General features: G+C 37.9%; 1 protein-coding gene across 2 annotated transcripts in view; it reads right to left on the reverse strand.

Moving 5' to 3' along the window:
• IL1RAPL1 (interleukin 1 receptor accessory protein like 1) overlaps positions 1–21125 on the reverse strand; it is a 1149826-nt gene that overhangs the window by 1077017 nt on the left and 51684 nt on the right. Inside the window, exon 2 of one of the 2 annotated variants that reach the window (XM_064483316.1) lies at positions 7221–7258. The exons of the other annotated variant lie outside the window; for it this stretch is intronic. The gene's annotated coding sequence lies outside the window, so the exon portion shown is untranslated. The remainder of the gene's footprint in view (positions 1–7220; positions 7259–21125) is intronic. 2 annotated transcript variants of the gene reach the window in all.

The following is a 21125-nucleotide window of genomic DNA, read 5'->3' on the forward strand; positions in this document are numbered from 1 at the left end:
AGACTGACTTTACGGAGCCAATAAAAACCCTTGGAAAATCCACCCAGTACCTTGTTTATAGGATTGCCAGCAACCTTAACAGGTGAGAAAAGAAGATCACTTCCCGGCGGGTCCAAGAACTTCAAGATACTTGGGGGAACTCAAGAAGAGAGGAATTCACCCAAATCTATAGGTATTCCAGGTGAAGACTAATAGCAAGTCCTTGGCGTGGATTTCCTGGAGAGGCCTTTAAAAGTTTAATCTGAGATTCCTTATGAAAAGTTCCAGTAAAGTAGATTTAAAAGAGCCTATAAGATTCTTGTTGTACTTATGTAAATAATCAGGCCAAGTTTATGGAAACTAGACTTATTTTGAAAACAGAGTAGTTTTTATTTGGCTATCTTTGGTAGAAATGAGGGTGATTTTAGAGAGAAAAATTGTTTCAGTAATATATCTTTGTGGATATTAGATTCTCGTGCTATTCACTGTCTTTGAGATTTTGATATTTACCTATAAAATGGACTAGATCATTCTTCCAGTTCCCTCCAATATCTGGCTATGACTCTCTAAACTAATGTTTTGTTTTTCTCCCATCCTTTTGACTTGGAATCACTGAGAACTAAAACTGCCCTTTTCCCAAAGCCATGCAAGCCAAAATTAGACAACTTGATAAAAACTTGAGAAATCACCATAAACAGCTCAGGTACAGATAATTTTTATGCCTGCTGCTTTATGAACAACTCATACCTAAACACCTAATGACATCATCAGAGACACTTCAAACTACAGAAGAGGCTTTGATCCTGACACCTAGAAATCTTCTTCAGCTGGCTCCCCTCCGGACTTGGTGCCTTATTGTGATCTGGACTGCAACTACTTAAATTAATCATTGTTCTAATTTGTTCTCTGTTTGTTGTTTTTAAATTGTTTATGCTTTTATCTCTCACTGCTGTAACATGACACCCTCCACAGGAATAATGATAGCTTGATATCTGGAAATGATTGACTACTCCTGTGAGAGTCCTCCTAATGAAGATCCAGGAATTTCTATTCTGACCACCACCTAAGACTCACTTCCAAGATGGCTCCTTACTACTCAAATGTGGCCATAAACTCTCTAAAAGCATACCTCTCACAAAACCACCTTTTTCCCTCGTCCATGGGACATGACTCTCTGGGAATGAGACTTCCCAGCACCAAGTAAGTCAATGCTGATGCCAAATAACCAAATTGATCATAGATGCTTTCCAAAGGAAGATCTCCATTAAAAGGGAGAAATGTAAAAGGAAAATCAAAATGGAGTTAGTATTGCTAATAAGCGAGCTCTCTAAAATGGAATCAGGAGGCCATTTAGGAAGTATGGCTTATGCACATGTCAGTCTGGATAGAAAATGACCTTTGACCACCCACTGTCCTACCCAAGATACTTAACAAACCCTTACCCTAAAATAACTTGTGATTCCTTTAGGACAAATGTCTCCTGACTTGCATCAGACTCAATCACAATTCTCACCAGGCAACTTTAACAACCATGTGGCTTTTGTCTAAGCCCCTGGCTTTTTCTCTTCCCCGGAACACTCTAGGTTTTACCAGATTCTGTGTCTCCCAAATTACAACTCTCAAGACCCCAAATAAGGGTATTTGTTTCCTGCAGCCTCGATACTGGTTACTGTTCAACAATCCATCAAGTCCATATTAGTAAAAATCTCTTAAAACCATTCCCTTTCTAGCTTCAACAGTGTCTCCAAGCTCATCTTTTAATTTCCTGCATTGAAATTAACTCATTGTTATTTCTCTTTGGGGACTACATTTTTAGCTGTTTCTCTACCTGCAACCATTCCCTTTCCTCTTCCAGCCATCCTTGACTCTAACATGTCATATTTCCTATCACTATTTCTAACAAGTTTCTGGACCAGCTCACTTTAGCACAGGCCTGGAATAAAGTAGCACTTAAGAAACAGTTTGTTGAATGAATGACTCAGCATTTTGAATATCTATACAACATAAAGTATGTTGGACAAAGTCCATCTTTGTTCAACATATTAGAGAAGGACAATTTTTATGAGTGTTTCCTTACTGTCAAGGATATGTCAAGCACTTAGGTTTCTTCACTTAATCCTCTTAGTTACTCTGAGAGAGAATGAATATCATTTTATAAAAATGCACAACAGACACAGAGAAGTTAAGTAACCAGTTCACTGGTGTAATACAAAGAACTTCAGTTCCAGATCTGTTTTACAACAAATCTCGTGACTATACCATATTGTCCCTATTACACAGCATATTGAAGACCTCGGCAACCAAAGGACTTCATGATAGGCAGTAACTAGTTTCCAAAGCAAGCATTTGCCAAAAGAGATCTTCAACTAGCAGGAATAGGGTACCCTGAGAGTGGGATGGATTATGACTATTTGGAATCTAAGACTAAGGACTTATGACACTAAGTCAATCATCCAAAACACATTTATTGGCTACAGCTACTCCAATTCATATACAAAGTTAGGAACACAAAACTGAGTAAGAAAACAGTTCTTGTGGATACCCAACCTGGAATCCAGTAGCTCTGACAAGGAACGGCTAGAAAGAAACCCCTTCAAGAATTTCCATAGCTACTCACAAGCCATCTGAAATATGCAATTTAGGTAAAAATAGTGATTGCAGGTCTTTGAGGCAACTTGCTTTCCTCCCATATTCAAACAGCTTCCCAAGCATCACCTACATACAAAGAAATTCTAAGACTGCAACTGCTTAAGGTTGAGGTCAAAGTATCAATGACCAGAAGAGGAGGAGGCACCAGGAAAATGTTCAGAACCAGGCATATGGGGAAACCAGAAAGGTATGGAATTATGGACAAGGAGGCAATAAATACCTGTTGTCAGTAACAAGAGGGAATTACAGTTACTAGCATTAGGGCAAAAGGTTCAAATCAAGTAGGCAGCTGTAGATGAGGACCTAAGCAAAAAACACAGGTGAGGCAATGTTGCCTGCCAAAGCTGTCCATGCTGTATTACTTTTCTTCAACAAGAAGTTTTGTTTTAGTTTAGAGTTGCAGTACAAACCCACGAAACATGAGATTTATACTTAAGATTCAGGCAGACCCAGTTTGTGACCTATTTTACAAAGATTATTTTACAGGGTAACAGCATTATAAATCTAGGTAAGAAGCTAATTAGTCACCATAACTATCTTGGGCAGTAGGCACTGTATATTTCCCAAGTGTATTTTTTATAAAGGTAATTCAAAAGATATCATAGCCCAAGAATGATTCCATTCACTCCAATTTTTTTAAATGACCATCTTGAAAATAAGTGTGCATTTCTTCAATATTTATACTGAATTTTAAATTATGCCTAAAAGTAGAACTGACAAGTCATTAGAAGTAGCAAGTATCTTTATGCTACAATAAAACTATCTAATTCAAGATGCAAATTGTTAACATACAGCACACTTAGAAAACCACTGTTAGATAAATAAGTAGTACTGGTAAAACTTTGCCCCCAACACATGAATGGAATTAAATCTACTTTCTCTTACAAAAGCATAATGACTGGAGAAAAATCACAAACATATCCACCAATATCAAACAGCAATTTCTTAAGGGTCTATAACTAACGAAGCCAGGTGACAGCAATTATACAAATTAGTATTGCCTGCTTGATAGAAAGTTTTCACTAAAAACAGCTGATTTTTCAAAAGGGTACCTTTTTAAAACAAACTTAAAACAACAGGACAGAAGAAATTGCCTTTTTTTCCAAATTAGAAAATTTTTGTGTCTGTGTGGGTGTGTGTATTCCTTCATACTTTGCTACTTTTTCTGGCCTTAATATAGTGCTAAGTACAGAACAATAAATTCAGCTTACAAAACAACAAACCATTAAAAAAAAAAAACTACCCACTAATAAACTTTCTTTTGTACTTTGGAAGTAGTAGATTAATTAATTACCCTCTTAGAAATCCAACTCATCTCTCTTCTTCGCCACGTTTTCTTCTTGGGTCTCTTCCTTGACAATCTTAAAATATCCAAAAAATTATTTCTCCATATCCATTATATTTAGTAGACAGTTAAATTATTTCCACTAGCCCAATTTACAAATAAGTCGTGTCCACTGTTTTCAGCAAGATCTAAATCCACACAGGCAAGCACTGGGCTACGAGGATGTATCTGTACAGAATTCTTCACTGGATATCCTGGAACACCACAAAGAAGCATTTCTTTGCGTGTAATGCATTCCCTTTCAATTTGTGAGGTACCAGAGCCTAGAGGGGCACAGGAACCCAGGCTCGCAGCAAGACGCCATACCTACATTTTTGAACCGTCTGCAAGGCAAACGCTCGAATCCGCTGAGGTGAGCCAGGGAGAGCACGGGAAACATGGGAGGGCGTTGGCCTGCGTGGGTCTGCGTGCACCTGCGTGGGTCTGCGTGCGCCTGCGTGGGCCAGCGTGAGTCTGCGTGTGAAGCACGGACGAATGTAGGCAATCACCGGGAGAGTGCGTTCTTGCTCCACAGCTGCCGCCACTCGATTTTTTTTCGCATTCCCTCCCACTTCTACATTTGCAGGTATGTGAATGATCTTATTCGTCATTAATCTCAGGAAAAGTACTTTTTCAAATGATTTTTGTTGTTTCTAAAGTATCACTTACAAATAGGGTTGCCATGTTTCGGAAATAACAATACAGGACCCCCAGTGTAAATTAGTATTTCAAGAAATAAAACAATTTATTTAGTGTGAGGTTTTTTTTTTTTTCATCTCGCCGTCCTATATTTTATCTGGCAGCGCTACTTATCAAGTAAGGGTTTTTTTTTGAAAAGCATAGCTATCGTAACTAAAAAAAACCTTGCTTGGGAACAGTGTGTCAGGGTCTTGGTTGACTCCATTGCCTTACAGTTTCAGTGGTCTGTCAGTCAGCGACGCCCAGCCACAAGCCTGTATTTGTAGTACGTATTTGTGCAGTGAGGTACTGTTACCTGTGCTTTACCAGAGGACATGCATAGTTTTTAAAATGTATTCTAATAAATGTTTAACTGGGTCTAGTTCATTGGATTAAATAGATACTTTGTCCCTAAATGAAATGTCTCTAAAAAGCAAGTGGGAATGGGTACATATTCATTCCATATAGTTTTACTGACACGAATGAAACCGTCTGAAGACCTGATTGAGAGTCTAGCAAATGACCTGCAGCTCAGCTCCTCCCTTGTACACGGGAAGCCCCTGGGAGTTGCTTGGTTCACCTTCCAATAGCTGCAATCTTGTGTCATAGCAACAAGCCTGACAGGTGCAGTTTTCTGAGTTCTGAGCAAAAGTTCATTTAATCTTTCTGATTCAGTACTGAATCAGGGCAGAACGTAGCTTACAGGTGATGCACATGTGGGGAGAAGAGGGTTTTGAGGCAGGGACAATAGACAATCTTAGATGAACTCCACAGAAAAGGGTAGAAAAACCACAGGAAGTCAAAGACAAGCAGTACCATTGTTCACACTTAAAAGATTAAACCTCGGGGATGACTGGACAAAGTCAGCAATATGGAATCATCTTGGGGGAGATCAAAAAGGAAATTCAGAAGAGCTAAAAGAGACATGGTAACCACATGTCACCAATGCAAGCCAAGGATGGTTAGACAGAAATAGCCCCCTGCAGATATTTTTGACAGTCACTCCAAATAAAATCCTATTCTCTGAAGCCACAATGCAGTCTTTACTCTTGCCATATTCTCCCAAATCACAGTACTTGCATATATATATATGGAAATTGGAAGTATTTTCTTTCATGTTCAAAAATTTTAAAAGGTACATTTTTAGAAGTATGATAGTTCAACTCAAAGCACAATTGAATTTGGGGGGACAGTTACCATGCAAAAATCAAGGTGTTCCCTGTGTATTTATACTTTTGTTTTAAAATTTAGTTACATTTCAATTTGTTGTCTTTTCTGTTGTTACAGAAAAAACAGGAAAGATGACTATAATTATGCATACTTTGCAACGATTAGGCATTTAATATGCAGTAAGATATTTGCTAGGGAAGTATGTATATGGTAAGAACAGAGAGCAGGCTCCAGGGTTATGTCAAGCTGCAAAGTGATATGTATGCGAATGAATTCCCAGGCTCATTAATCATTTTTATACTTGAAGTGCTAAACTGCTAATGTTACACTGAGAGTGAAAATGAAGTAATTAAGGAGTTTAATAGCTACAGTCTTTTGAGGAGAAAACAAGTTGATAATGCTTCTTTTAATATGTTACATAAATTGGGTTTTTTGTTAAATTACAAAAACCAGGTTCATCTGTTGTGCAGCTTCGAATGACACAAATCATTTGATTGTATTTGTTTATGAGGTCAATAGATGGCTATGTGAAGGCAGTTCACTAAACTAGCACATTTATAAGAGGAAGTCTGTGTTACCAAGAACACAAAAACACCTATCAGGTTCTCACCTTTTTCCCTTTGATCTTTTAAAGCACTCCTCAAATTATCTGTGATGAAAGGCCAGTTTTTTTTCCTTTGTTCTCAGGTCACCACAGATAAGTTCTTTTGTAAAACACAATACCAGTTACTTGAAAAGGGAAACCAAAAGACACAGAAAAGACTAGCCTGTTTTTAAATTACTGGAGTCTACATACGTCACATTACTCAGTTACATTTCTACAAAAGTTTCTAACAGCCTAACTTCGATTACCCCCGTCCCAGACCCAGAAATAGTGTGAGGACTCGCACATTGAGACTCACTGGTCTAAAAGCAAAAGGGGTTTGGTCATACACTGACACCATTTCACATCAGGGCTGCATGCTCAGGTCACTTGCAGGCTAGAGACATCAGTGAGGAGCTGATACCCTGTGTAGTCCTCCTGCCACCCTTATGAAGGACTGTGGACTTGTCTGGGTAGGGTAAGAACCCCCCATGGATAAGCATCTCTATTGGGTCCCTTTCATTGGAATTGGCTTCTTTCTTGTTTAATAACTCTAAATACAGTTTCCCCATCCCTTTCCTTTTTTTTTTTTTTCTTCTTCCATTTTGGAGGCATTTTCATGCAGTTAAAAAACAGTGACCTTGGAGATGGACAGAAATGAGTTTAAATCGTGACACTGCTACATTCTGAATATGAGAAGGCAGGTCAGGAATTCAATCCTGCTAAGTCAGGATTTCTTACCTGTAAAATGGCAACAATATTATCCTTCATACAGTATGAATGAGATTCTGAAATTAGGTAAAAGAGCATAGTAGGTACTCATCAAATGCTGCTCACCTCCTCAGTTCCTTCCTCTTCTGGTTATTTTTCAGTGTCTAAGAGAGAAAGCTGCACTGTTATATATGAAAGTGAATGTATTAGTAATTATGCTCGCAGTTATAAACATGACTCTGCTCAGAAAATTAAATAAATAAAGCCAATCAATCAACCAACAAACCAGGTAAACAACTGACATTACTAAATCTTTTTCCGTCTCCCAGGTAACAGTCCTATGCTCCACAGTGGCCCAAGCCAGAGTCCTGGGAGTCAGACTCACACATACCCCAATTCCAGATGTCACCAGTGGCATAAATTATTCCCCCCAAATGGTTGTCACATCCATTTCTTCACTTTTGCCCCCCAGCCACTACTTCATTTCTTTTCTGAGGGTTTGAAACTGATCCTCCTGTATCTTTTCCTAAATCCATGCAATCGATCATTTTCAACATTGCTATCAGAAGGCTCTTTGTAAAATAAAAACCTCCTGAAGTCAGTCTCCTGCTTGAAACTTTCCCCAGAGCCTCACTCACTGTGACCTACTGGGAAGAGTTCAGAAGCCTAACATTTGGACTGATATAGCTGTTACAGTTCTTAAATAGTTAAACACTTTCCAAATTAGTTGGTAAATAACAGCTCCCCTAGATCCAGGCCATGCAGGTCATGCCCAAGACACCTTCCCCAGGTCCTGCCATCCTCCAGCATCTTTAGATGACTCTTGGTAGAGCATAGGAAGGGACCACTCACCCTCCAACAGAGCTTTCCTGGTAGGTGATATCCCAGTCTTAACAGTTGGAAATTATTTTGAATCTCTCTCCTGCTTGTATGAGTCCTTCACTAGCTAGTCTTGGACTACTTTTCTGTTTTCCAGCAGAAAAAGAGATGTATGATCCTTTTCCCTGTCCTTTTGGCACATGCTGTTGCACTAACAAGCATGTAGCACAATTTGACTATATCATAAAGTGAATATTTGAAGATAAAGTCAGATTTTTCATTCACCAAACTCAGAAGTGCACAGGTATAACAGATAATAATAATATAGAATATAGAATGTTCTTTGATCAGAATGTTTTATTGTAATATATCCAATGGGTATCCTGTGTGAATTGGTTTTCCTTTCTTATGCTCAACTCTATTCTATTTTGCCTATTAATACTCATTAATTCTTGTAGTTTTGTGATAGGAATAATTGTTCATTTTATATTCCATCTCCTAGAGTTAGTATAGTAGGGGCTGGTGTTTTTACATCTAAACACAGAATATTATAATTATAAAAATCTACCCTATTTAAAATATTTTTTCACTGTGATTAATTTAGTGTAAAATATATCATTAAGCCTTCTCAGTGATCCATTTAATTTCAAAATGACTTAATATAACAAATCCCCACTATGCAAAAATATTTGGAATTGAGCTTGACCTCAATCAATTAATAAATCCATCAGCATTTACTTGTCAATGCACATGTATATGAACTTTCATATCATTAGCCAGACTTTGTTAAAGAAGTGCTAATTTTCTGTTTTCTTTTGAATGACACAGTTGTTATCCTCAACTAAATTTTATTTTCATGCATCAGTTGCATATTAATCTTGAACATATGTATGGCACTCTGTGTGATTAGGTAGACTTTGTCAAAGAAATGCTAGAATTTTTCATTTTGTTTTAAAGACAAACTTGTCTTCCTCCATTGAATTTTAATTTTATGTATCAATTCCATATTTGACTTGAGATCTAGATGACTGGTTTTCCTGTAAGATAGAAGCAGACTTAAACATAGGATACTTAAACCAATCTAGACTTGGAACTGAGTATAAATCATGGCACCTTTTTTGGTAATATAGAGCATTTTAGGATGGAAAGAGGCCAAGGTGTACATTTAGGTCTGGCCCATCTCTGAGTTATAAATATTATTATAGCCTACTCTTTCTCCCCAACCTCTTCTTGCCAAAACTATTTTTAAATTGTACTTGTAATACTTTCTTCTTTTGCTGGCATAGCTGACTTATTCTGTGTTATCCATTCCTAGTGTGATGAATCTCTTTATATTTCTTTGTGACTTTTCTTTGATATATGCTGGTAGTGTCTGCTGGCAGTTGACATTTGCTCAAATAGTTAGCATCACTTGTCATATCTGTTCCCTAAGAACTGTGCAGATATGAAATAATCCCTTCTTAATCTCTTCATTCTCAAAATACATAGTTCTGAAATTTCCTGTTTTTTTCTGTACAACTGTGGTCTTGAATATACGTACTTTTAGTTACTCAATGTCCTGTCTGTCATTTCTAAAATAATAAATTTATAGTAAACCAAGTTGAATTTGAGGATTTCATATCTAATGTTCCATATCTTACTTCACCCTCTATTTCTTTCACCTAATATAAAACTTGCCTTTTCTATTTTAGGGGAAAATCGCAGGGTCCTCAAGAATAAATATCTATATTCTTAATTCTTATTTAAAATACTTGGTATTTAATGACTAATTTTTCTAAGAACAGTGGAAGAGGAGAACAGATAGCAAATAGCCCTTAAATCTATTATAAAATCATAACACTAATAGATTTTTTGAAATAAATCAAAAGCATCTGAATACACTAGAGATGCATTATATATCTTTATATCCTGAGCATGACATGAGAAAATAGAAAAACTAGATCAATTAAATTTAGTTAAAACCCCATAATCCCCACCACCCCATACACACACATACACACGCACACACACACAAATACATCATCCTCACTGTGCTGTGGAATAGAAGTTTCATGAGTGAGATGTTACAGAGTGGTTTTCCTTCATATCAATATGAAAAAGCCAAACTGAAACAATGCAGGTAGAAATATTTCCCCTCCTTCCCATCTCTCCATCATCTAAAATTCAGAGCACTGATCCAGAGCATCTCTTCGTTTTTTCCTACCACATTTTTCCCTCTCTGGTTACTAAACAGTTAAATCCTTTGTTAATGCCTTAAAATGTCTTTACAAAGCCATAATATAATATAGAATACATTTTAAGAAAATATACTTAAAACTAACTGAGGAAAGTAACACTCATTTGGGGGACATAGGAATTCATTCAGCAAACTTTTCTGGAGCATCTATTAAGCGTCAGGCACTTCGCTCAATGCTGGACATACAAAAATACAAAACAGTATTTTCATCACCCAAGGAACTCCAGTCTTGCAAAAGAGAGACCTAAAATGGATAAATTAAAAGAGTGTTGTCCACTATAACAAAAATTCAGACAAAAAGTTTTGTCCTAGTATAAGTGAGGTAGATAAGTTTTACTTCCCAAAACTCTATCCCTATGAGTTCTCTTCCCCAGAGTGCCAGAAGTTATAAAATCTTCATTCAGCCTCTCACCCACATGAAAACATTTGTGAACACCAAACTTCATCTTCTAGTTCAAGTTGACTCATGACCCTGAACTCCAGTTTCTTAGCTTTCTTAGATGTGTTTATTCTATTCTTACTTGTGTGCACAAAGTTCTAGCACAAGCAAGCACAAGATGAGAGGAGTGGCATTTAGATAAACAACAAAATTGTAGGTTTCAAATATCCAGCTGCCCTAATCATAAAGCCAGAATTGTCAGCGTTTTTATGCCCCTATGAGTATCAGACAGCTGATACTTACAAGCATTTGACTATTTTATTAAAGAAAGAAGTCCTTGAAATTTGAATATCAAACACTATAGAAATTCCCATCTATTTAATACTTCTTAGCTCAAGTTCCCTTTATACTGGGAATCTCTCTATCCTTGTCCCTCAGCTTCAATTCTTCTCCCCTATTGCCAGCCTATCTGGGCAAATGTTGCTAGAATAATTTAGGGAAGAAATACAGGCCAAGGTCACTAAATCTGAATTTCACTTGGAGTCACACAGAATGGAAAAGAAATGGCAAAAGTGAAATTTCAATATCTGTCTTTGTTACAGTGAAGAAAAATTAAGTGCAAACATCCTGAACTGTGAACCACCAAGAATTCACTTCTACCTTTAGATGTTACAGATTTAAATGTACCAATATTACACATCCCATATTATCTATTTATTTAACAAATATTTATTGAACCTCTATATACAAAGCCCTGTGCAAAAGGCTAAGGATATAATGATAAATAAAATATAGACATGGTATCTGCCTGGTATGGTTGGAGAACTTTAATAAACAAGTTTAAAATTGCAATTGTGCCAAATGCTAGGTTCACAACACTATGAATATAAGGAGTTTTGACCGATCTGGGGAGGTCATCGAAGACCTCTCTGAGATGAAATGTGAAAGACAAGTAGGACATAATTAAATAAAGGGAAGTACGAGCAGTCCAGGCAGAGTGCAAAGGCTCTGTGATGGGGCTGAAAGTGACAAAGATGGGGACAGATAGAAAGCTGCTGGGTCTAGAATTCAGAATAGGGTGAGCCATATAGAGAGAAGCTGGAAGATGGGTGAGGGCTGGACCACTAGAGTAGGTACTGAGACTATAAAAGTGAAAAAGGTAAATGATGTCTGGTTCCTGTCCTCCAGAACTCAGGAGAGAGCCAACCTCTAACTGAAATGGAAATTCTAAAGATACAGTGGCAGGGGTAGAGATATCAAAATGAGGCAGTGCAGTCAGAAGAGCAGGATGGAAGACATTGTGTAAGTGGCCAGGGTCTGAGTTGGATGCTGGAGGATGAGAATGACAAGGGAGGAAAGGAAAAGCAATAGCAAGAATCTGAGCCAGAAGGCAGAAAATTCTTGACGTTAGAAGCAACTGGATTACTAACTAGCTTGACATCTTATCTTACAATCTGCTTTTCTAAATGCCTATTTTTTTACTGTAGGGTTTTAACAAAACCTTAATTCCACATCGTGGCCATGTGTCTGTTTCAAAGAAATAAGGAACTTTTTACATGATCCAATATTAATCTATTCTAGGCTTATGCCTGGCCTTCATCTTCAACACTCTGTCTTTGTTTCCAATTTGCTTTTTAATTATCTTCCTTTTTTCTAGAATTGCTCAGCAGTCATTGGCCCTCTGGAAGCATTCATCCCAATGAAATTCACTGAATTTTAAAATTCTATGTTTTCTTTCATTTCCTTTCTAATATAAAACATGCCTGTGATTTTACTGCTCAGAAAGAATGATTAAGGGCTTCTACTTAGTAGCGTCCTTCACCCGCAGACTGACTAAACACTTGCACCCTTCAACCAACTCTTCTTACAGATGAAGCAAATATAGTGTTAGCCTTTGGTTGACAGCCTAGAAGTTTCTGTCAGAAATTTTATTTTCAAAACTCTGCTTATAATATATGCTGTATTTAAGAGGAAATATATTTTTTTTAATGATCTACTTACCTTCACAAATCATAGAGTGTTTGTTTGATGTTCTTTTTGCTGATGGGAGCATCCAAAGACTTTATTTGGTATCTTCATAGGAGATATGATACCAAGAACTAGTGGCCTGCTTTGTTGCTGACATTATTCTAAGATCAATTTTTAGCCATTTTAATTCTTTTCCTTTACATTGTTGATAGTGTTATAATATGGTGCACCAAAGTACCTCACTGGTAAGGATTTTTACCACCTGAACTTTTCTGACAGGAAATAAGATTCCCTAGTTTCATCTGCTATTCCTTTTCAAGGATTTCTTATATAAGAGTGTATGTCAGGTTAATTTTTTCTGGCTTCATTTCATGTAGACCAAGGTCATGAGTTTAATTTCTTTGGAGGCAGCTCAGTGTTTTAAAAGGGAACTAAATTTGGTCCCAAACAGACCTGATTTTCCATCTCGACTCTTCCACCCTCATTCCTACCCCGCCCCACCCTTTCCCAGGTCGAAGGAGAAAAAGAACCCTTTTCTGTCTGGGTCCAAGACCCATCTACTCAGACTTTCTCTAAAACATAGTTCTCCCTATAAACCCTTAAAAACTAAGATTCATCCAGTACTAGGGGTTTACTCATACTTCTGGGTCAAGTTAAGTTATTTAGACAGTTTTCTTAATTTCTATGAGCCTCGGTTGCCTCATCTTTAAAGATTTTTTTTGAAAAAAAAAGGTGCTCACAGAGTTCTTGTGACTCTGAAGTATGTCATACACAAAGTGTAGTGCTTGGCATTTAGTAACTGCTGAACAAATGTTAACACTTTGCTTCCCTGTGCTTGAGATTTTTTTTTTCCATCTGTGGAACAGACAGATGACTAAATCATAGATTGCTGGCATAATCTTGGTAAGAATCAATCAAGTTCCATTCAGAATTGTTCTCTTCTCCCAAATATCCCAAATAGCTTTTATATCCCAAGTGTATTATTATCTATGAGTCAAAATTTTAAAAGTTATGTGTTTGAAATGATTTATATGTATTTAAGGCTAAACATTTAATCTGCCCCATAAGCTTTAGATGACTATAATAAAAACCAGTGGAAGGTTTTGTTTTGTTTTTTTTACTGAGGATAACACCTACCTCATGGATTTATTGCTAAAAATGAATAGGTTAATAAATGTAAAGCATTTACTACAGTGTAGTGCACAAAATTAACTCCTCACTAACTGGTAATGATTATTATTTTTAAAAGGGCTCTGAGTTTATTTATTTAGGAAGTACATCAAATTATAGATTGGGGAACGGTTTGAAAAAACAACAGAGATCGTAAGCACGAGAGAGAGAGACAGACAGAAAGACTGAGTGAGATGGAGAGAGAAAGAGTGAGAGACAAAGTTTCCATTTATCTGGAACAGGAACTCTTTATGCCTGCCTGTGCTCCACACTACCTGAGTCACCCTGGGCAATCTAAGTCTCAGTTCTTCCCTTTAACCCCAAGGATGATTCATTTCAGCCTTCAAGGAATATTTACTAAGCACAGACCGCAGGCCAGACAGGATGAACTTTAATATGATGGCAGCTATCAGAGTGATCTGTATATTCTAAAACACAATCCAAACAAATGCAGGTACCTGGGTTTTGGTGAGAGACCTGGTTATAAAACGGGCTCATATTTGAGCTGCCTGACAAAGGAATTTGGATTTAATGCTCTGATTATCAAGATGCCATCCCTGAGAAGCTTCATGACACTAAAAAAGCAGGTCTTTCCTTAATGCCTAGTACAGGACCAGGCATAGAAGTGTGCTAAGGTAGATGTAGGATAATTGACGGGTCATTATTGTCATTTTCCTTCATTACCTCTCAAATCAGGCCGAGAGCCCCATGCTCCTCTAGCAAGGCCACAGCACCACCATTTAAATAACAGACGTACCTGAAAACCTGGTGTATAAGCTGCAAGGACTTTGGTGGTACAAAATGAAGCTGCAGAGGGCAGACTGCCCCAGAGGAGGCTTCATAGAAAGAAATAAGGAGTTATAAAGTATGCTCCAATCTTTATAATGCTATAGTGAACAAATATGCTGTATTGAAAAAAAAAAAATCTAGATCGGCTTCCTAGAGCTAAGCTAAAATCCAAGTGCAAAAACTCATGTGACACAATTAGGTTGGCACAAGTGAAAAGATTGGCTCTCCTTGTGTTTATTGTCCTCTTTTACTCAATGTGGTATACTTCTTTACTTGGGACTAATTTAGTAAGGTGGTCTTCTGTCTGAAATGAAAAACCATTCAAGGTGGTTTTACTTTAAAATACAGCCCCTCTTATGAACCACTGAATCCCAAGTCCAACCAGTGACAAAACAACATATATTTTCTTCTGTGTTTTTTTCTCTACTGAAAGAAATTCACAGCACATTTATGCAGCTATTTCACAAAGGCTGAACCTTGTCACTGATGTATAAATGGTATCATTTCCTTAGTCAAAAGTGTAGTTTTACATTTACTTGTCCCTCGGCATAAAGCATGACACTATGACACTATCCTCAGAGAGACATTCTTCCTGCTGCAATAAGGCGATTGTGGTCCCCCTCAGCATTGCACTTGAGGTGGAACACAATTAGCACTCCATCAGAAACCGCTCTGGAGAACACAAACACTAGTTGGCTTCCAGATCAGACTTCAGAAAAGAACTGAAGTATATAGTATAAATAAAATGCTAATTTATTGTTGATCATATGGAGACGGTCATACATGAAGAGGCTTGGTTTCTTTCCAATATAAAGCATTCAATTAGACCCACCCTTTCTTCTTTTGAAATAAAGATACTTGCAAAGAGTTTGGGTAGAACATTTCTCCAGTAAACTCTGTGTGTGCTGTGGGAGTTAGGAAAAATGGGAAATCTTGCTCCTATCCGCAAGGATTTCACAGCATAGAAAAAAGAACAGGGCACATGACAAGAGTAGTCGTCCAAGTCCTGCTCCTTAATCAGCTCCCTGAGAAGATACTATACCTTAGTAGCTATGGTTCCCAAATTTAAGGCCCCAAGTTTTAAGAATAAAAATCAAGATTTGAGTAGCTGGAAGTACTGCCCTGTTAATAAACCATTTTAAAGCCTTTAAACGGAACAACCGTAAATAACCTTCGGTCAGACGTAGGAACTCAAGATGCAAATCATTTGACAGCTGATGCACTATAAACTGAGTGTGTGAAAATGCTCTTCTCTTGGGTATTTTAAAGACTGTGGTAAACCAAAACCTTCCCAAGATAACTTAAATGGAATTCTGTTCAGAAGGAGTGGGAGAGATTAGATGGCATCTCAAGTTTCCTTACAACCCTGTAACTCTGCCATGCTGAAATACTTATAGTGCAGGGGAGCCGTGTTATTTTATGTTACTCAGCTTAAATATGATGGAAAAAAGAAATGTTCAACATAATAGAAAGTAGGAAATACCAAACACCATTTGGAATGAAGATGAGGGCAAGTGATAAGACACAGATTAGATTAGTGTATGTTCTCAAATGAGAAGTATCTTTGTAACCCCAAATAACTGAATTTTATAGCACAGTAAAAGAAAGAGTCCTGACTTTGTTTAGTTTGCCTTGAGTGGGATCTTAATACAACCAGCCAATTTGATTCCACAAACATGAACGAAAATCAAAGGGTGGTAGTAGAAGAGGATCTTAATGATCATCTAGGGGAGAAGTCAGCAAACTTTTGCTATAAAGGGCAAAATAATAAACATTTTAGGCTTTGTGGATCATACAGTCACTAAGGCAAATACTCAGCTTGGCTGTTGAAGCATGAAAACAGCCATTGGCAATACGTAAACGAGCGGGGGTGGCTGTGTTCCAGTCACACTTTATGGACACTGAAACGGGAATCTCATATACTTTTTATATAAAATAATAATGTGAATAATATAAAATACTCTTTTTTTTTAACCATTAAAAATGTCAAAACCATTCTTAGCTTGCAAGCCATACAAAAAGCAGGCAGGGGACTTGATTTTTTTTTAGTCCAGTAGTTTTCAAACAACCCTTTTAGCAGGAATTTCCTCTCTTCAAATGAAAATATACAGAGGGAGCAAAAAAGAGCAGAATTACATAAACTTCAGGGCACTAACCTAGCCTACTTGCCACTCCCAGAGGCCTATCTATACCTCCCTTCCTTGCCCCAGAGGTAAGACTACAGTTCCTCAGAGCATAAGGCACAATCTAGTACTTGCATTCATGTCACTCGAATTCCTTCCGAAGACTCTGAGGAATGCAAAGATTAAATAACTGTTCTGAAGCATGCAAGAAGCTCAAAGTGGACACATGCCAGAACGCGACCTCCTTCTTGTGTCCTAGTTTTAGCTTCCCAGCAACACAACAGCACAACTTTTTAGGGGTAAAAGCCAAGTTGAAGTTGTATGTGATGTCCAAATAAAAGAATAAAATGTTTGGTTACCTAGTAGAAAATTCTTCTCTTGTGGCACTACCTGTCCAAGACTCGTGATTGAGATTGTAGGATGTTCACCAATGAGGGAAACATGAAACCAGATTCTCTCTTATATCTAGGTGCTTTCTGGCAGCAAACAGGGTGCTTCTGTACAGGATCTGGGGAGCCCTACCTCTATCAGGATGGTACTGCCTCCATCTGTGCTTCTCCATGTATCGTGGGGTGACTCTATACCAAATCACTGCCAGCGAGTTCCATTCATCCAATGATGGCATACCTGACTTCGGCAATAGAACTACTTAATACAACATTTCCCAATATACACCCCAAATAACAGCCATGTCGTGTTTCCAGACATGCAAAAAAGTGTTCCCCAAGCCAAAGGAAAAAGTTTCCCTGATCCAACTAGTGTATACTATTCCCCTATTAGTCATCACAGTGCACACTAGCAGATTCAAGGATCTGACAAGCCTCACAGGGAAGAATCCTATTTAACTTTATTTAACCAGCGTTTCCCCAATGTATATTAAAATGGAACTGATTTTACTCTTTCTTTGTTCTGTTTTGTGTTCTTTTTCTGGACCTGCAGCTCTCAGTGGAGGGGGAAGAAACTGGCAACTTGTTTTGTCATACTCCGAAGTTGATTAATTTAGTCAACATATACTTGTGGGCTTATTGTGTGTCAGGTACTGCTCCAGGCTCTTGCAATACTGTGGGGAACAAGATGGACATGTTTTCTTCTCTCACAGAGTTTATATCATAGTTAGGGGATGTAGATAATGGGTAAATAAATAAATTCATCCATTCCACCGTGATTTGTTGAGTACCTACTTTGTGCCATGCACTGTCCTAGGACCTAGGGATTCAGACAATTACCTACTCTGGTTTACATGAATATAAAAGATGGATGATAAAATTCACCTTTCTTAAGTTCTTATTACATGTCAGGCACTGTTCTATGTGTTTTACATGCTGAAAACACATGTAAAACTGCGATATTGTGAATACACATTTGGTCATTCAGATGACAAAAAGATATTTCTCATGTATATTTGATCTTTCTCCACAGTTGTCGACTCACAGCTCCTAAAACGCTTGGAAATTTCTAAGCTGATGAAAGCCCTAAAGCCATTGTTTCTTTTGTTATGATAATGAGGTGACTTTTGGCCCACTCCTAGGGGTGGTGGAGGGGGCTGGTTGCCTGAGAAAACAACCCTGTGATTAAAGGGTTGGAACTTTCAGTCCCACCCCCTGACCTCGAGGGAGGGGAGAGGGGCTAGAGGTTGAATCAGTCTCCAATGGCTAGTGATTCAACCAGATGTGCCTCTGTAATGAAGCCTCCATAAAAATCCAGAAGGGGTGGGTTCAGAGAGCTTCTGGGTTGCTCAACATGTGGAGATTTGGGGAAAATGGCTCACCTGGAGAGAGCATGGAAGCTCCGTGCCCTTCCGGTATATTGCCCTATGCATCTCTTCCACTTGGCTGTTCTTCAGTTATATCCTTTTGTAATAAACAGATGATCTAGTGAGTAAAATGTTTCTCTGAGCCCTGGAAGCTGCTCTAGCAGATTAAGTGAACCCAAGCAGGGGGTTGTAGCACCTCTGATTTATAGCCAGTTGGTTAGAAGCCCAGATAACAACCTAGGCTTGCCTCTGGCATCTGAAGTCCAAGGAGGGGGTTGTTGGAACCTCTGATCTATAACCAATCAGTCATGACAACCTGGGCTTTTGACCAGCGTCTGCAGTTGTGGGAGGGAGTCAGTGTGTAAGACTGAACTCTTAATGTGTGGAATCTGACCCTATCTCTAGGTCAGTAGTGTCAGAATTGAGTTGAATTTTCAGACACCTTGCTGGTGCTGATGTTTAGAGAGTCAGCATTCCACAAAGCCAAACTCATGTATGGCTCACAGGAACCCTATGAGGTAGGTTTTATCGTCTTCCTTTTTTATGGATGGGGAAACTAAGGCACAGATAGTCCGAGTAACATGCCCAAGTTTCTACAGCTAGTACAGAGCAGAGCAAAGATTTGAACCCAGGCCATCTAACTGTCGTAAATTTGTACAGGACTGAGTGCCATGAACTCTGAAATGCAGTGATGTTGAAGTTGTGAGCTGATACAAGATCTAGGAGATCTTCTCTGAGGAGATGACATTTGAGGGAGGCATGAATGCTGAGAAAAAAGTAAAACAGCCTTATTCCAGGCAGAGGCAACAGCTAGTGCAGGGATGAGCTTGGCTTACCCAATAAGGAGAAAGGCCAGTGTGGCTGGAACATAGAGCAAGGGGGAGAGTGGAATGAACTGAAGTCAGCAGGGAGGCAAGGAACAGGATCTTCTAATCTGAGTTTGGATTTTACTGATTACGGCAGGAGGCTTTCCAAGGATGATAACCACAGATATGAAAAGCTGTTTTAAGTTTAAATACTTAAGAAACATAATTCTTTTTCCTTATGAAATTAGAACCAGGCATACTTTTCTGCCTTTATGTTGAAAAGTACCTATTCCAAGCAAAAATAATCTAGATGCTTAATCTAAGAAACACCTGTTTCTAAAAGATGACTGTGAACCAACTCAGCAACATACTTCTCAAGACTCACTTCAAGACCCTTTTCTCATGGTACCCACCAATCCAAAGATACTGTTTAATAAACTCGGTCCAATCTCAACCAGTCTCAGCCTAGCAAGACCCACCTTAAATATCACCTACCCGAAGCCCTAAAATACAATAAATACCCTACCCTTAATTCCTGGTTTTGAACGCCTACCAAGACTCTGTCGAGTTATGTTCTCCCTTACTGGAACAGGTCCAAAATTTTTCATTTGCATGATTGACAGATTTTTCTGGTGTTCTTTTGGGGAGTCAACAATGGACACACCAAACCCAGCAGACAAGAGAACAGAGAGGAATCAGGGGACTCCTGAAGGTGTGCTGGAGAGAGATGGGAACAAACTAAGATGGGGGCAGCAGAAAAGGAAGCACATGATTAGAGTTGGATACATTTTGCAGATAGAACTTTCTGAAGATGTGCTTACAGGATAGAGAGGTTTAGGGAATGAGAAGAACAAAAAATGATATCTAGACTTTTATTGTTATTTTAAAACTTACCATTATGAAATTTAACCTAGGTACCTTTGTAATGGTAGTACCGTGTACTAAGTGGCGAAACTGGAGGATGGTCAAGTCTGAGAGTGGAGGGATAAACAAGAATTCCTTTTTAGGCATGTTAAATGTGAGGAGCCTATTAGCTATCAATTAGAGCTATCAGATAATTGTTTGGAATTATGCTGCTGTGGAGATGTCACAGTCATTCAGTTTAGAATTCAGCTAACTTGGGTGTTTTTCGAGGCTACTTGGGGAACTAAGTGAAACAAGAAGTAAGAGATAAATTCGCAAGGGCCATGCAAAGGCAGCTAAATGTTATTTTTATGTTTGAGCAAATGTTATCTTTGGAATATGAAATGGAAAGATCTGAGAATAAAAATTATGAAATGAAAGGAGTACCAATTAGGAATATATATAGTGCTAGAGACAAGTTGAAATTGCTACTAAGAAGTGCTCTAAAAGCATTACTTGTAGGAATTTCTCTTTATATCCATCTGATTTGTTTCTGTCCCACAAAGGAGAAAATCGCCAATTTATCGCTTTCAGCAAGTGCATGTATATTCAGAATTGCCACATTGCTCTGATCGTAAGAGAGGTAAAAGATACAATATTGCGTTGAACAAATCTCCCAACTAGAATTATTTTAGAAAGGATAAGTATTGTGCTGTGATTGTGCTATCATTTGACATTAATTAAACCGTAACATCATATTAGTTAGGATCCTTATTCATATTAGTTTGTCTAATTCATTTGTCTAAGTGAACTTTTTTAAATCGTTTTTATAGTAATTTCAAGCACAATACACTCACAGGTTATATGTGCTCACCAAGGCCATTTTAAGAGCTTCAGTATTTGACAGCTGTACAAAAACATATAGTTAGTGAAATTATCAAAATGTGCCTTACAAACAACAGTGAGGTAGAAGAGGAATCATTGATTCTTCAAATCAATATCATTATCATGTTTTCAAAGCATATTGCACAAAGCTTAGATTTCAGAACTGCAAAGGAAAAATAGAACATTAACTTGCGTTAGAATATTCATGGTCACAACTCTTCTCTCTCATTTCCAAATTTGAAATTCTCTAACTCACTCTT

This window comes from Camelus dromedarius, chromosome X (assembly GCF_036321535.1).
Source record: "Camelus dromedarius isolate mCamDro1 chromosome X, mCamDro1.pat, whole genome shotgun sequence".
Taxonomy (NCBI): Eukaryota; Metazoa; Chordata; class Mammalia; order Artiodactyla; family Camelidae; genus Camelus; species Camelus dromedarius.